We start from the raw sequence: 16,679 nt of genomic DNA, 5'->3' as shown, positions 1-16,679 counted from the left end.
GGGCCTGGTTAGTACTTGGATGGGAGACCGCCTGGGAATACCAGGTGCTGTAAGCTTTTCATTCTCATCAGGAGACATGGTAACATTTACATCATCAAAATACATGCAATAATCATTTTTATCACTTATATATACTGCTTTAGTTACATTTGACGTTGCTTACGGCCATACCACCCTGAACAAGCCTGATCTCGGAAGCTAAGCATGGTCGGGCCTGGTTAGTACTTGGATGGGAGACCACCTGGGAATACCAGGTGCTGTAAGCTTTTCATTTTCATCAGGAGAAATGGTAACATTTACATCATCAAAATACATGCAATGATCATTTTGACCACTTATATATACTGCTTTTGTGACTGACAAAATGGCTTAAGGGCATACCACACTGAACACACCCAGTGTCATCTGATCTCGGAAGTTTAGCAGGGTCGGGCGTGGTTAGTACTTGAATGGGAGGCTGCCCGGGAATACCAGGTCCTGTAAGCCTTTCATTTTCATCAGGGGACCCAGGAACATTTCCATCATCATAATACATGCAACATTGATTTTGACCACTTATATGTACCGCTTTTGTGACTGACACCATACCACCTCGTAAGACGCCCGTGTTTGCTTGTCTCGCTTGCTTTCAGTTTGAAAGTCTAACAGAATCTACGGACCCACCTAGGTTTGTATAAAACAAACTTTCAATAAGATCAAAGGCAAAGATTCTATGCCATCATGATCAAAGGAAAACATTTCATGACATCATCATCAAAGGAAAACAATTGAGGACATCATCAAAGGAAGACATCCCATGACGTCATCGCCCTGTTTCATCCATCGTTTCTTTTGTATGTGCGTGAGCATGCACGGAACTACGTATGGATGTAACGTTACTCCATGTGCGCGCATGTAGTCGCACGTGCGTCTGTACGTGCGCGAAAACAATACACAAAAATTAGACCAACATGCTCCCATAACTGTGTGTAAAGGTTTGTTTAAGCCTCATCCACATTGTATAATCAATATGTTTGTGTCACGTGTAGTTTACTCATGTGCGGCTGATTCTTTATCGTATTTCCCTCTGAGGTACATAATGGTCTAGCTGGAACCTATTAACAGCGCTACTTGTGGCTTTACTACACAATGATGTAAGTATTATGTAAATTAGTTCTGTTTTTGCGTTTCTTTCGGGCAATACAGCAAACCCCAACGTCCTAGGTGGTAGCCGACGTGTGCTTTCGAGATTTGTCATTCGAAATATTGACAAGTGTTTTCCTAACATTGCTTGTATTTTGCATCAATTTGCTGTTGTCCACAATTTGAACTGATGCCGAAATAAAACGAGGCCAGTGGAGATAACGTGGTCGTTAGCATACGGAGGAGTGGGGAGCTAACTACGGGGCTAAGTTAACGTGCTAACAGCCAATTTCAATGTGTCAGAATGTGTCTGTATGTATGTTAGTATTTTATTTTTATTTAACCTTTGTTTACCTAGGCAAGCAATTAAGAAAAGTTTTACCGGCTGTAGTTGTGTTGTCATTTTTATTGCTGTAAGTTTTCTGTTTGTCTTGGAACAGGCTAACCGGTTTAGCACGTTGTGATGCTGCCAACTGGTACAGCGTTAAATAGTTGTACAACTACAACTATAGCCGAAGAGTCAACCTTAACATATTTGAGTGTTTATGCTCTAATGCTGGACTTTTTATGAGACATGTATAAAAGAGTGATCTATGAAAATAAAAAAGACCCCAGTTAGTTGGTTGGGCCTGGTTAGTACTTGGATGGGAGACCGCCTGGGAATACCAGGTGCTCTAAGCTTTTCATTCTCATCAGGAGACATGGTAACATTTACATCATCAAAATACATGCAATGATCATTTTGACCACTTATATATACTGCTTTGGTGATGTTTGGCATTGCTTACGGCCATACCAACCTGAACACGCCCAGGTCCTGTAAGCCTTTCATTTTCATCAGGGGACACAGGAACATTTCCATCATCATAATACATCCAATATTGATTTTGACCACTTATATGTATCGCTTTTGTGACTCACACCATACCACCTCGTAAGACGCCCGTGTTTGCTTGTCTCGCTTGCTTTCAGTTTGAAAGTCTAACAGAATCTACGGACCCACCTAGGTTTGTATAAAACAAACTTTCAATAAGATCAAAGGCAAAGATTCTATGCCATCATGATCAAAGGAAAACATTTCATGACATCATCATCAAAGGAAAACAATTGAGGACATCATCAAAGGAAGACATCCCATGACGTCATCGCCCTGTTTCATCCATCGTTTCTTTTGTATGTGCGTGAGCATGCACGGAACTACGTATGGATGTAACGTTACTCCATGTGCGCGCATGCAGTCGCACGTGCGTCTGTACGTACGCGAAAACAATACACAAAAATTAGACCAACATGCTCCCATAACTGTGTGTAAAGGTTTGTTTAAGCCTCATCCACATTGTATAATCAATATGTTTGTGTCACGTGTAGTTTAATCATGTGCGGCTGATTCTTTATCGTATTTCCCTCTGAGGTATATATTGGTCTAGCTGGAACCTATTAACAGTGCTACTTGTGGCTTTACTACAGAATGATGTAAGTATTATGTAAATTAGTTCTGTTTTTGCGTTTCTTTCGGGCAATACAGCAAACCCCAACGTCTGAGGTGGTAGCCCGTTGTGATGCTGCGAACTGGTACAGCGTTAAATAGTTGTACAACTACAACTATCGTCGAACAGCTACCCTTCTTATTTAATTGTTTATGCTCTAATGCTGGACTTTTTATGAGACATGTATAAAAGAGTGATCTATGAAAATAAAAAAGACCCCAGTTAGTTGTCATTAGATGTTCTGAATCACTTGAATCTTGAATTAGACATAAGGCAGGACTATTTTACGTTATTCCCCGTGGAGAAATGAAGGTTTTACAGACAATGTAAAATGATAAAACAAACCAAAACCAAAGGAGAGAAACTATATAAAAGTAAATATGTTAAAGGTACAAAAATAATTACATCTACTACTATTTTTCACTAATACTCATACAGTTGGTAGAAGAGTGGTAGTGGTGATTTTGGTTGCTCATGCCAAAATCTGACGACATATATTATCATATCAATAATACCATCGGACGGCAGTGTTATAGATCTCACTATGTGACACTCAAGATTGAAAGGTGTTAATGAAAACTTTGATCGAGGAACCTAAATGAAAACACAACCAGAGTGGGAGAAAAGAAAATGATCACAGAAAACAGAAGAAATTTGGAAAATCTTTCCCACACTCTTCCTAGCGCACTTCCTAGCGTAAAGTTGCTTGCGGCCGTGCCACCTTGAACACGCCTGATCTCGTTTGTTCTCGGAAATTAAGCAGTGTTGGACCTCGTTAGTACTTGGATGGGAGACCGCCTGGGAATACCAGGTGCTGTAAGCCTTTCATTTTCATCAGGAGACATGGTAACATTTACATCATCAAAATACATGCAATGATGATTTTGACCACTTATATATACTGCGTTTGTGACAGTCACCATCGATTACGGCCATAACACCCTGAACACGCCTGATCTTATCTGATCTCGGAAGCTAAGCATTGTCGGGCCTGGTTAGTACTTGGATGGGAGACCGCCTGGAAATACTAGGTGCTGTAAGCTTTTTCATTTTCATCAGGAGACATGGTAACATTTACATCATCAAAATACATGCAATGATCATTTTGACCACTTATATATACTGATTTAGTGACATTTGACATTGCTTACGGTCATACCAACCTGAACACGCCTGATCTCGTCTGATCTCGGAAGCTAAGCATGGTCGGTCCTGGTTAGTACTTGGATGGGAGACCGCCTGGGAATACTTGGTGCTGTAAGCCTTTTATTCTCATCAGGAGACATGGTAACATTTACATCATCAAAATACATGCAATGATGATTTTAAGCACTTATATATACTGCGTTTGTGACAGTTACCATTGCTTACTGCCATACCACCCTGAACACGCCTGATCTCGTCTGATCTCGGAAGCTAAGCAGTGTAGGGTCTGGTTAGTATTTGGATGGGAGACCGCCTGGGAATACCAGGTGGTGTAAGCTTTTCATTCTCATCAGGAGACATGGTAACATTTTCATCATCAAAGTACATGCAATGATCATTTTGATAACTTATATATACTGCTTTAGTGACGTTTGACGTTGCTTACGGCCATACCAACCTGAACAAGCCCGATCTTGTCTGATCTTGGAAGCTAAGCATGTTCGGGCCTGGTTAGTACTTGGAAGGGAGACCGCCTGGGAATACCAGGTGCTGTAAGCATTTCATTTTCATCAGGAGACATGGTAACATTTACATCATCAATATAGATGAAATGATGATTTTGACCACTTATATATACTGCGTTTGTGACAGTTAACGTTGCTTACGGAGAAACCACCCTGAACATGCCCAATCTCGTCTGATCTTGGAAGCTAAGCACGGTCGGGCCTGGTTAGTACTTGGATGGGAGACCACCTGGGAATACCAGGTGCTGTAAGCTTCTCCTTTTCATCAGGATCCATACAGCAGCCATACATTTTTCAAGATGTTCACAATGAGCTGCAGCTTGTCTTGTTCTATATGCCATGCATTTAATGTCTCATCAATGCAGTGAGTGAGGGACTCTCCAGTGTGTGGGTGCTCTATGCGGTGTAGCTTCAGCAGAGCATGGTAAATCTGGCCTCTGGTGGTGACACACCTATGAAAGATGCTGTTAATCCTCCCTTGCTCCAACCATCCACACAGAGGGTCAGCTTCCTCGCATTCTTCAAGATCTCTTTTAATTTGTGCTTTACCTTTTCCATCTTAGCTCCAATAAGGTTATTCGCTCTTGCAGCAATGGGGGATCTGAATTTTGGTTCGAGTAAAGTGCTGAACCTAGCGTTTCCACCCGTCCTGTAAAATGCGGAATCATCCTTCATTTTGCAATTAAATGTTGCATCCCGTAGTGAACTGATACAGGACGCGATTTGTTCCGAAATAAAACAGGAAATACTTCGTTGTGTACCTTGTACAACACGCTCCTCCACTCAGGTCTTCTGTGTGTCTGTGCCTGGCTGCCTGCATGTGGTGCTGTTTCAGACGCTGCTCCAAAAGAAAAAGAAAAAAAGAAAAAAGACGAGCCTTTTGAAAGTGTCCGCTGCATCCGGGACTCCACCACATCCTCAAAAGTGAAAACGCTTTCAAAAATACAGACGTGAGCGGGAAGAGGCACATCGTCGGCTGAATAGTCAGTGGAGATGACTACTGACATCAGACAGCATTCATCAGGAGACCAACACTGCAGGTAATATACGTAAGAATGCAGAAGACCCAAGCGTCAGTGTCCCAGTTCTTTATATCCCAATCATCTCCTGAGGCTGATACTTATGATTGATTCAATTTATTTATCTGGTTGAGCTTTTGCCACAAGATGTCAGGATGTTGAGTCGAATGAATGATCATTTTTTTTTAAATATACTGTAGCGTCCAACTGGACTTGTTAAAAAGGTTGACACAGAGTTGATCCACAAATCCGGATCACTCTCAACTTTGAGCAGTCCTGTTCAGAGTTTTACAACAGCGCTTTGAAAGACAAAGAGTTACTCAGTGCTGTATGGAGTAACAAGAAGTACACTTGGAAAAAGAACTGAGGGAATTCTGTTGACTGTTTAAATGTGGTCTACTCCACAGACGAGAGAAACACAACAGTTTCTGATGAACCCAGGGAGAGGGAAGGAGAATGTTTTGCACTTTCTTGTTTTCTGCATTCTTGAATAAGCAGAAAGTGTTTTTGTTGTTTTTTTTTTTGTTCTCAGTTTATTTGGTTTAAATTAAGTTCATATTAAGTCTTTATGTAGCCTAATTAACAGCACATTGTATGCAACAATGTTGTACAATAAAGAGTGTGTTCAGCAATTCAAGCTTTAAATATGACTAATTGCTTTCTTGATCACCCTTTTACTAAAAACACCTACAAAATAAAACATACCACTGCTGCGTCGGTGAAAGCAGTCCATTATAGTTGTCTCCTTCCCCATGCTGCCTGGGCGGGGTGTTGCTTCTCTTTCGGGGGCGGCGGCGGCCTCACGGAAGCTAGCTTCTTTTGGTATTCGACATTAGCTGCCTTGTGCGAGCGTCTTAAATGGACTTTGAGATTCTTGGGGTGGGGGGGTCCCCTTGAAAAGCAAGCCACATATTTTGTCACAGTGTTGTTCCACTACAAGACACTTGCTTTTATCTTTCTCGTCGTCATAGTCAAGCAACTGCCGCTTTCTCACAGCTTTTGCTACAACCGCCATTGTGCTACCAGGTGACGTCACGGACCGTGAGGCAGAGCAATGTGCTTGTGCGGCTGCTGCCAGCTGGCGTAAACCTGCCAGAGCGGAATAAATCGATCATACGAATTGAACCAATTAAATTAAACGAAGGGAATTATATCTATAATTTCAGCTCGTTTTAGTTCATACAGTTCCAGTTAGTTATCGTTTTTTTTTTTTTTTTCAGTTAACGAAATTATTTTTTCAATTTTAGTTTTCTTACGTCATTTAGTTCGTTTTCGTTAATGATAACAACCTTGCTAATAATACAGAATTTTGTCATAGCAGCTTGAAAAACTTCATGCTATTGGTTACAAACCAATACCTCTCCTTGAAGAAGACAAGGAGCAAACAAAATTCAATCTCTCAGCTCTCTCTGCAGTCTTAGTGCCTCTGCCCAAGACTACCTTCAAAAATAGGCTCATTTTATGAGTACCTTTGTGAAGGTGAGATGCATACATCATGTTTCACAAGTGGTATCATTAATCAATGAAATTATATACTGGAAGGATTTTTTTTATTTTTTTTTAGCAAAACTGAAAACTATTGTACCTGTCCACTGCTGCTGTTTACATTTATAGTTGTTCAGGGTTTGAAAGTGGGATGAGAGCATGTTTAGTTTGATAGTGAGCTCCTGACAAAATGCACAGATTTAACCATTCAGTGATCGTCTAGCTTTATGAGAAGCAGAACAAAATACTACTAATATACAGAAGCAGAGCTAGATTGTAAAAGTGGTAAGTAAATTGGTCATTAACAGCTAACACAGTAAAAGAAGTCCATTCATTTCAGTATTTTATTTTAAGTTTCACAAACCTATTCTGCTGCCAACTTGGAGGCATAAAGTCTAAAGTTAAGTACACATGTTAATGTGAAATAGTTTAAATTCTTAGACCTGATTAAAAACAAAATAAGACAAGCAAGTTCTTCTTGTATACCAAAGGATATTCTCATGCCAGATTGTTATTATTGTTCCAAAGTCACAGTGGTCGACAATAACTGTAAAAAAAAATGGAAAACTGTAAAAAAAAAAGAAAAGAAAAAAGAAAGAAAAATGTGAGAAAAAAGTACAAAATATTGTGTGAATGGAGTGATCACAAATGATTCAGTATATGAATAACAATACTGGTAAATTCCATAAAGGTAAAAAGAATAAACTAAAGGTTAATTTACTTCATATATTATACAATAGGAATAATGAGAATGTGGTGTGCAGGGAGGTGGGTGCTGACTTTTCCTTAGCATCCTCCTCTCTCACAGCTAACCGGAGTCCCACTTCCAGGACAGGAGTAACTGTTAACTTATAATACATATACTGTGTGTCACCGCACATAAAGTAGCAACAACTGAGTGTAGTTAGTTGTGGCAGGTCATAGTCAACCTATGCTGCTCACCTTTAGACTTTCCCCATTAAGTCAGTAGAGCGAGAGAGAGAGAGGTTAGACGGGGTAGACAGACATGTACATTAGCTAACTGTGGTGCATTAATTGCAATTGTGTACTGACCAAATTAATATTATTAATATTCCACGCATTAATAATAATTAGAAAATAATTAGAAACGCCCTTTTGTGTCTGTAGAGTGATTTTGAATCACAGGTTAAAATATATTTTATAATGAAGATGTCAAATGTCAAATTAAGGTTTAAATATCAAACGTCTCCCAATGCACCAACAAAACTCAGTTCCTGAAACCACAGATAATTACTGATTCATAGGAATGACACTGATGCCTTTCACTCATATAAGATTAATGTCGATCTTTGGGATATTCTCCAGACACCTGTTACAACAAGTTCTTTGGCAGAGTGCTAATCTCAACATAGAACAGAGTAAGAAAAGTGTGTGACCTTCCCTGCCTTCATGCTGACCCTGAGCCAGTGGGTAAGAGAGGAAACGGGCCATACTTCCTTTTGCCACAGCCTGCCTATGTGAGACATTGTTTCTCTTTCAACCCGATTTGACGGTTGTCATGCCATTGGAAAGGTGTAATCCTGATACAGTTATCCCTTATATTCTTGATCATCAAAGATCATCTTGGATCATCCTTTAAGACTGAGGGAGGGGTTAAAGTGGTTCTGAAAGGCCATATTATGGAAATGGGAAAAAATGAATTAGTGTAGCAATCATCACCATCATCTAGAAGTCTGGAATTATCAGGCGTACGGTAATCAATAAGCCCTCAGGAAATTACCGAATCTGTGACATCCTCTTCGTCTTCACTGCTGTCTGGACTGCTGAGAGCACTTTGATCCTCCTCCATTTGTAGAAGGACAGAGGCCTCGGGACCTAAAGCAGTCTTGTACTGCTGGAGGACCACGTGCATCTGCTCTGACACCTCTGAATATTGTCTTCTTAACATCATACAGTCTCTTCTTGATGGCGATGTCTGTTAAACCCAATGACAGTAAGATTAAACCAAATGAATATTAACACGCTTTATATCTTATTAGTATGATTTAGTTCAATGAACTCTAAGACGCAAAATTCAAAATCAATTCTTATGAAGCTTAACAAAATTGACATACCACTGCCGTGAACCTCCCACGGCCACAGAGGGGACACAGCGCTCTCTCCAGTTAATGTCTGCTCCACAAGAGCCACATCAACTTTTGCAGAGTCTGGTACTAGACTATTGTATCTCTGCATCTCCTGAAGAAGCGTTTTTTTGTCCTCTCCCAGCTTCCTGCAGGGCGGTGGCAAAGCTTGCTGCTGTCTAAAGAGACATTAAGAACAAGAACACAATCCAGATTGTGACGTACACGCAATTGCTGGTGGAATGTTAACTTATTAATCTGTTAAATGCAATAGATTGATTTCATGAATCTATTTTATCGTTATACCATTCTGACAGTAGAGGGTTTGCTTCTGTTGCCTGACACTGAGGTAGAGACCCACAATGGACTGGACTGGCTGTATATCCTCCTGTGTGGTGCCTTCAGAGGTATGAGGTGCATTTGGTGTCTCTATAGAATTAACGGTGGAAGTAAATTCACTATAACAGAACACATGACTTCAATATGAGACCTTGTTTTGGTCTACATATAAAACTCATTTTAATTCATTCAGCCTTGAGTCTTTGACATGTCTGATAAACAGTGTTATACAATAATAAGATTGAAGCCCTGTAGGATAAACAAACCAAGAGAAGAGCAAATGTGTCAACAAATGGATGCATTATTGCTGTTCTTGTAAACATCGACAATGAACATACGACCCAACAATGTTAAAAATAGCTGAGCTGGTGCATGCATTACACTGAGGAAAGGTTTCATTTTTGTCAGCTCCTGGAGGGCCGGAAGGACACTGGTAGCTTTGTTGAGGTAGGGCCAATATTTGCAAGCCACATCCATGACAAAGAACTGCGCTTTCATTTTATTCTGTAAAAACAAAATTATAAACTTGAGTTATAAAAGATGATTTTAACAACCGCTGGATAACAACCAACTCAGCTAATCAACAGATAGTAAACACATGTTTTCATCGGTTTGGAACTGGTGCTAATCATTACTGTTCTTTATCTATGTAATATATTGGCTTTAGAGTTTAAGGTTTATTTGAATTTCTTAAATTTGATTACACAAATTCATTCTTCCTTACTGTCAACAAGTCCTCCTTCAGAGGACTTGTTGACAGTAAGGTGAACACATCTTCCACACTGGAGGACAGGGACCACTCAGCTTGAGGCTGTGCAACTGTAAATCAATCAGCACATAGAATAATAATATTGAATTAGGGTATAATGAGTACAATGATGTTTTTTGTACCTACATACTAATTACTAAATAACAATTGATAAAATCATGCAAACTATATTATCATGAAATACTTGGTTATGTCATTTACTACAATGCCACTGAAATAAATGTTATCTGCTTATCTTACATCAACAATTTAGACAAACTACCTGCAGCTGAGGCTCTGCGTCGCCCTCCACATCTCCCCCTGGGCTTTCCTTGTTCTTGCTTCGTCCTTTCAGCCTTTGTTGCGGAGTCTTGGAAGGATACCCGTTTCCAGATCTAAGATGTTTTCTATGTGTGGATAAAAGTCTGGTCAAACTTATTTGGTTAAAGGTACTAAGACCAAAATCAGGTGAATAATCAAAGCAAACCCCAACATCTTTAAATTGAGGGATCTATACACTGTCTGACCTTTACCAAACTATCCCCATCTGTATTCCATTTCATGATTTCTACACATCCACACCGCATGGATGTTAAGTTCAGTACAAAATCTTTCTCTACACATTCAATCAGATATATAATTTGTCACCCACATGTAAAGTAATGTTTGATGTAAACACTTCAGCAAGAATCTGATCAAGCCTCATTTCAACAGCCATGCGCCTCCCCTCTTTGTAATGGGGAGTCTGGGGATCAGTGGTGCTTGGGACCCCCTCGAAAATGAGATACTGCATCTGAAGGGGCTATCGCTTTAGAAATTCAATTCAAATCTGTTGTCTATTGGAATTCACACACATACAAACAAATGGGCAGACAAACAAACAGTTGCACAGATGGCTAGCTAGCATGAGAAAATCGTGTTGGCACGCTCAAAACAATAGATTCATTTTCGTGACAATTTCACGATCCTCCATGAGCCAATCAACCAGACTGTGAACAAATGGAGGAGGTTTAAGACGACACTTACCCTCCACAGGAGCGATCAAACAACAAAGATCACTCCAATAGTCAGAGAGGCCACAAATGAACTACGGCTCCATGAACTTTTTCCTCCATCTTGATGTGTCTTGCCAGCGTTTGAGTCGTCTGTGTTGGTCTTCAACATGTGGCTGTCAAAGAAGAGAGAATATTAAAAATGAAAATGTCACACTTGTGAGTTCTAGATGTCATGTATACCCAACCTAATCATTGACTATATACGTATTTCCACTTACACAAGAGATGTTCCTTCTGGGGGCCAAGCTGCATACGCCTCCACTTGTCGAACAACGCTCTGCCGTCATGGAACCCAGCGCTGACTCTCTGCTTCTTGGATGGAGGCTGACCCCTCAGTGTTACCGGGAATCTCAGGAGAAACACTGACTCTTCTTCCCATTCTCTCTTCTGTGACTGGGCAGTCCTCTCGTCAGTCAATTCCTCAGAAGAAGAGCTGCAAGATGGAAAAGGTTTCGAGGTTAACCACTGACAAACAGATGGGCCCACGCTGGCAGCAGCTGGAAGACAAATAATGCCTCAATATTGTGCGTTTCCACCATACATACAGTCCCCTCCAAAAGTATTTGAACAGCAAGGCAGTTCCCTTGTTTTTGTTGTTCACTGAAGACATTTGGGTTTAAGATAAAAGGAGGAGTATGAGACAAGAGTTCAGAATGTACCATCCAAGCGTCCTCATCCTGTAACGCTGCTCTGTTTCCACAGCCCTCCGGATCTCCTGGCTTCTCACATTTGGTTTCTGCAATGGAGCAGAAATCTCAGATGACACACCTACTCTCAATACTGAATGATTTCATTTTCTTTTAGTCCTAACTATTTGTTGAATGCACAAATCAGGATGTGTGATTAAGCCCTAATCCTCTTGGTCTGCACAGTACATACATATATGCATGGGCTCCTGTTAATACTTACTGCTGGTGCAGGTGAGCGAGGTCATTGGTGGCACTTCTAATGGGCCGGCGACTTGAGGACAGGACAAATCTGTCTTTATAGTCTGCATCTGGGTTGATGTAATGGCAGTGGATGTTCTTAAGATATGCTTCCAGTATCTTTGGAGACAGAATATGAATGAAGTCAGTGTCTGTGGAGTATGTAATGTATGACTGGCACTTCCTGTGGAAGTCTGGATCCTCATCACCAATGTGGAGATGGGTCTCCAAATACTGCACAAACCGGATCATATTCCTTATGTATTTTATTCTGGTGGCTGGACCCAACTTTGCATGTTTCAGGCAGCACCGGTAACTGGATTAATCTAAGCATCCAGCTACATGTTCCCGACTGGCAAATTTAATCCGCTACCATCAAACTAAACAATAACGACAGTAACGTGTTTGCCCTGTGGGTAAACAGTAATTAGAAGCTCCTGTAATATCTCCTGTAAAATAATCTATTTTACTTCACTTGGAAGTCTTTGGCAACTTTGAAGTAACACAAAATATATCCTTGTCGTGTGATACAAGACAACAATCCAGTGTTTGGATCCTCTGCTATATCGCTAGCTACCCGCTAGCTACCTGCCGAGCTAACATTACAGCTAGCCGTAGAAGGAGAACTTCTCCGGTGTTTGTTATATTGACCCCGAATCACACCGTTGCATGAGGACTGATCTTCCCATACAGGCTGTTCAATGCGCTTACCGGAGGCAGCTCTAACTCAACAGGCCCTTTCTTTGGGCCTGTGCAGATAAGTCCCATTTCCCGTCTTCGTGACCTATTGTGGGATTTATAACTCTGCATTTTTCCGCCGTGGGCTCCCGTTGTGGAGCCAACAGCTCCCGTTACTTCACTTCTCCTGCCGCTGCCATTTCTCCTCCAGAAATCAACCTCCAAGACCAATGGATGCGCCAAGGTGCCAAGCCCAAAGCTCAGGGCTCCTCCACCCCATCTGCACCTGAATCCTGGTCGCTGATCACTAGTCAAGACAGACGAGGGTGCCGCTCCGCTCCTAAACATTACATTCACTTGGAAACGTTCCCCGCTGGACCAAGATGATTCTACTCCTCTCACAGAGGAACCCTGGCCCTCTCCTCCGGCTCCACACCAACTACGCCGCTCCATGCCGTTGTTTACACCCGCGCCGCGGCGTGCGTTTCGAATACCTGAGGCAACTGCCTCACTGAAGGTGGAGCTTCGGCAGCCCTCTGTGCCATCGGCCACAGGACATCTGGGCTCAATCCTCTCTGGTCTGGTGCAAGTGGCTCAACACCCCGTGAAGCACAGCACCTCCACCTCTACTAACACCAGCTCCAACTTGGGGAAAGCGCTCCGCTTCTCCTCCAAGAATGGGCCTCAGTCAGCGAGTACGAGTCACTCTAGACCCTCGCTTCTTTTTTCCATCGGTGGGCCTCGTAGGCAACAGGCTGCTGAGGATATTCCTGATGACTGCTCCTCTGTTCTTGTTGTTGGAACTTCTATGGTCCAACACCTGGAGATCAGCAGATGCAGCATTTCCTGCCACCCAGGTGCGCTCGTTCAGAATGTCAACCCACAGCTGCTCTCCCAACGTCCATCAGTCTCCACTGTGGTCGTTCACGCTGGTACGTGTGACCTAAAACTGCAGCAATTGGAGAAGCTTAAGGAGGACTACATGTCCCTCATAAGTACTATTATGGGCTCCAACAAACAGTGTGTAGTTTCTGGCCCCTTTGTTCCCCCCCCGTTTAGGTGATGTAAAATTCAGCCGACTCAGACAACTCCACATCTGGCTGAAAGGATACTGTCGCAGCTGAGACATCCCATATGTGGACAACTTCACCTCTTTTTTCAAAAGAACTGACCTCTTCAGAAACGACCATTTCCACCCATTTACAAATTATCAATGAAAATATAAATAATAGTAAAGTGCTTTTCTCCACAGTTGACAGACTTGCTAAGCTCCCATCCACCTTTCCCTCTGAAATGTTGTCCTCAGAAAAAAGTGATCAATTTGCTTCTTTCTTTAATAACAAAATAATTTCTATCAGACAAAACATTAGTGCCCTTAAATCTAGCACTGAACTCACCATTCCTTTCTACAGGAACTCCACCTGTGTCATGTCTCACTTTAACTGTCTAGATCTGACAGAACTTGACAATATTGTTGGTCAGCTCAGGTCCTCGACCTGCTGCCTGGATCCTCTCCCAACTCCATTTTTCAAAACTGTCTTTAACTCCCTCGCACCAGAGGTTGTACATATCATTAACTGGTCTCTTCAGTCAGGTATATTTCCCACATCACTAAAAACAGCTGTCATCAAACCACTTCTGAAGAAGAACAATCTGGATCACAGTGTCATTGCAAATTACAGGCCCATCTCCAACTTACCATTCCTTAGCAAAAAACTTGAAAAAACAGTTTACATTCAGCTCAAGAATCATCTGGCATCAAATAGCCTTTTAGACACTTATCATTCTGGTTTTCGTCCCCACCATAGCACAGAAACGGCACTTTTAAAACAGCTTTAAATGATATAAAAAATTTTACTGGAAAGGCTTGAAAGGTGGATTGGCTTGTCTGACCCAGTTCTAAATTGGTTCAGAACCTACCTTTATGATAGGCAGTTTTATGTCTCCATTGGTGAATTCAACTCAAACAAAATGAACATTACATGTGGAGTACCTCAAGGGTCAATTCTTGGACCACTGCTATTCAATCTCTACGTGCTTCCACTCTCTCATGTCATATGCAAACATAATCGTAGTTACCATAATTATGCAGATGATTCGCAACTTTACATTTCACTACACCCAGATGACCTATCACCCATAATATCCCTCACTCAGTGTATCAAAGATATTAATCAATGGATGTCAGAAAACTTTTTACAACTAAACAAAGACAAAACAGAAATAATCATCTTTGGTGCACAGGCTCAGAGACTGAAAATCACAGCACATCTCAACTCTCTCTCTTGATAGCAAAACTGAAGCAAGGAATCTGGGCGTAATTATCAACAGCAATCTAAATTTCAGAAGTAATATCAATCACATTACAAGTTCATCTTTTTATCATCTCAAAAATATCACCAAATTGAGGGGCTTTCTGTCAAAATCAGATTCGGAAAATTTAATCCATGCATTTATAACAAGTAAATTAGATTATTGTAATGGTTTATTCACTGGACTCCTGAATTCAAGTATTCAGAGGTTACAACTAATTCAAAATGCAGCTGCACGTATTCTGACTGGTACCAAAAAGTTTGAAGACATCACACCCGTTCTTAAATCTTTGCACTGGTAACCTGTTAGAACAAGAATCAATTTCAAAATACTGCTCCTGGTTTATAAAGCACTACATGGTCTTGCACCTCAGTACATCACAGATATGCTCTTCACTTACATCCCATCAAGAAGACTTTGGTCAACAGGCAGTGGCAATTTACTCATCCCTCCCACCAGATCCAAAGAAGAGGCAGCTTTTAGTGTAAATGCCCCACAAAAATGGAACACCTTGCCTGACACAGTTAGACATGACACATCAGTAGCCATCTTTAAAAACAGATTAAAAATCTTTTTTCAAAAGCATTCTCATGAGCTGTGTGTGTGGTTGTGGTTGTGTTTGTGGTTGTATGAGTTGGTACACATGTATGACTTTAAGTGTGTATGTGGTGAAAATGGCATACATATGATTGTTTACTTGCACTTATACCTTTCAATTGATTTCAAACTGATTTTTATGTAACCGTTTGTTGTGTAACTATGTATACCTCTTGTAAAGCACATTGAGTCTGCCTTGTGCATGAAATGCGCTTTATAAGTAAAACTGTGATGTCTAGCTGTGATGAAAGATGGAGACAAGTGAGAAATAATGCAGTGAGAAGGAAAGCAGAGGCATGTATGCTGGTCTCTCTCACTCACACACACAAAAATAATACAGAGGGATCTAGTAGGTGTGTGTCTTATCAGTTGGCAGATTACTGTAGCACAGCATAGATACAGGGTTATGTCTTACCTCCTGCTGGCAGTTTGACGCCTTTAAGTTGTCCATCAAATGCTTTTTGAACCCAGTCAGAATTGCAGTTTCTTCTGGGAACTTGTTATAGAAGCCCATGCTCTGCAAGTTCATCCGCACGCTGTTGGAGTATTGGGGTGGATTTCTGAAAGAATAAAGGAACTTTAGTTTCAAATGAGCAAACAACAACCTAAATGAAACTCAAGTTGGGTCACAGCTGAAGATCACTGTTTGAACTGATGCGTGGGACATTGATGTGATGAACTTACTTTTGACATGTTGGGTCATGTTTCCCATGTGAGCCAGCATCATCACAGGGATGGTCAGACCCCTCTTCAACAGTGAGACAAGCCTCTACAGCTCTGCCATGTTCCTCTGTGGCAGCTGTGCTTGTTGAAGGCTCCTTGCTGGGCTCCAAGTCTGCTGTGTTGGGGACATTGGCAACAAAAAACCTCCTGTTGCGAAGGTCCTCCAGAAGAGCCAGTCTTGTCGTCCTGTCTGGGTAACGCTGGCACATGACGTTGTAGTCCCAGTTTCTGGCCTCACATGTCCACTCCTTCACAGACTCCTTGGCCCTCTGCATCTCTGTCTGTCCCGCTTCATGAGTATTATTCTTCATACAGACCCGGGCAAGATGGGTGGAGGGGAGATCTTGGGATCTTGGGATCAAGTTGAAATTTGGGGTAATATGATGGACATGACTCATCTATGATGAAACACCCCAAGTCAACCTGTTGTAGC

The 16,679-nt window shown here is 41.4% G+C and overlaps 1 long non-coding RNA gene, 3 other non-coding genes and 5 pseudogenes across 4 annotated transcripts; 8 read left to right on the top strand and 1 right to left on the bottom strand.

Moving 5' to 3' along the window:
• Window positions 1-157: 157 nt before the first annotated feature.
• LOC125001946 lies at window positions 158-266 on the top strand (annotated as a pseudogene).
• A 101-nt stretch (window positions 267-367) lies between these two features.
• Window positions 368-486, top strand: LOC125002879 (annotated as a pseudogene).
• A 2,827-nt stretch (window positions 487-3,313) lies between these two features.
• LOC125002255 lies at window positions 3,314-3,432 on the top strand (annotated as a pseudogene).
• Window positions 3,433-3,533: 101 nt separating this feature from the next.
• On the top strand, window positions 3,534-3,652 carry LOC125002135 (annotated as a pseudogene).
• Window positions 3,653-3,754: 102 nt separating this feature from the next.
• Window positions 3,755-3,873, top strand: LOC125001317. Its single transcript, XR_007111577.1, has one exon. It is a non-coding gene; the product is annotated as a 5S ribosomal RNA (ribosomal RNA).
• A 101-nt stretch (window positions 3,874-3,974) lies between these two features.
• On the top strand, window positions 3,975-4,093 carry LOC125001527 (annotated as a pseudogene).
• Window positions 4,094-4,194: 101 nt separating this feature from the next.
• Window positions 4,195-4,313, top strand: LOC125001408. Its single transcript, XR_007111664.1, has one exon. It is a non-coding gene; the product is annotated as a 5S ribosomal RNA (ribosomal RNA).
• A 101-nt stretch (window positions 4,314-4,414) lies between these two features.
• LOC125003310 lies at window positions 4,415-4,533 on the top strand. The gene has a single exon (XR_007112169.1). It is a non-coding gene; the product is annotated as a 5S ribosomal RNA (ribosomal RNA).
• Window positions 4,534-7,109: 2,576 nt separating this feature from the next.
• On the bottom strand, window positions 7,110-11,767 carry LOC125000730. Its single transcript, XR_007111375.1, has 8 exons — window positions 11,669-11,767; window positions 11,228-11,442; window positions 10,981-11,122; window positions 10,238-10,361; window positions 9,588-9,710; window positions 9,174-9,296; window positions 8,859-9,046; window positions 7,110-8,719 (listed from the first exon to the last, which is right to left on the bottom strand). It is a non-coding gene; the product is annotated as an uncharacterized LOC125000730 (long non-coding RNA).
• Between the last annotated feature and the right edge of the window lie 4,912 nt (window positions 11,768-16,679).

This window comes from Mugil cephalus, chromosome 23, assembly GCF_022458985.1.
Source record: "Mugil cephalus isolate CIBA_MC_2020 chromosome 23, CIBA_Mcephalus_1.1, whole genome shotgun sequence".
NCBI classification, from domain to species: Eukaryota; Metazoa; Chordata; class Actinopteri; order Mugiliformes; family Mugilidae; genus Mugil; species Mugil cephalus.
The sequence above is the reverse complement of the archived record's forward strand: the minus strand, read 5'-3'. Positions and strand labels throughout refer to the sequence as shown.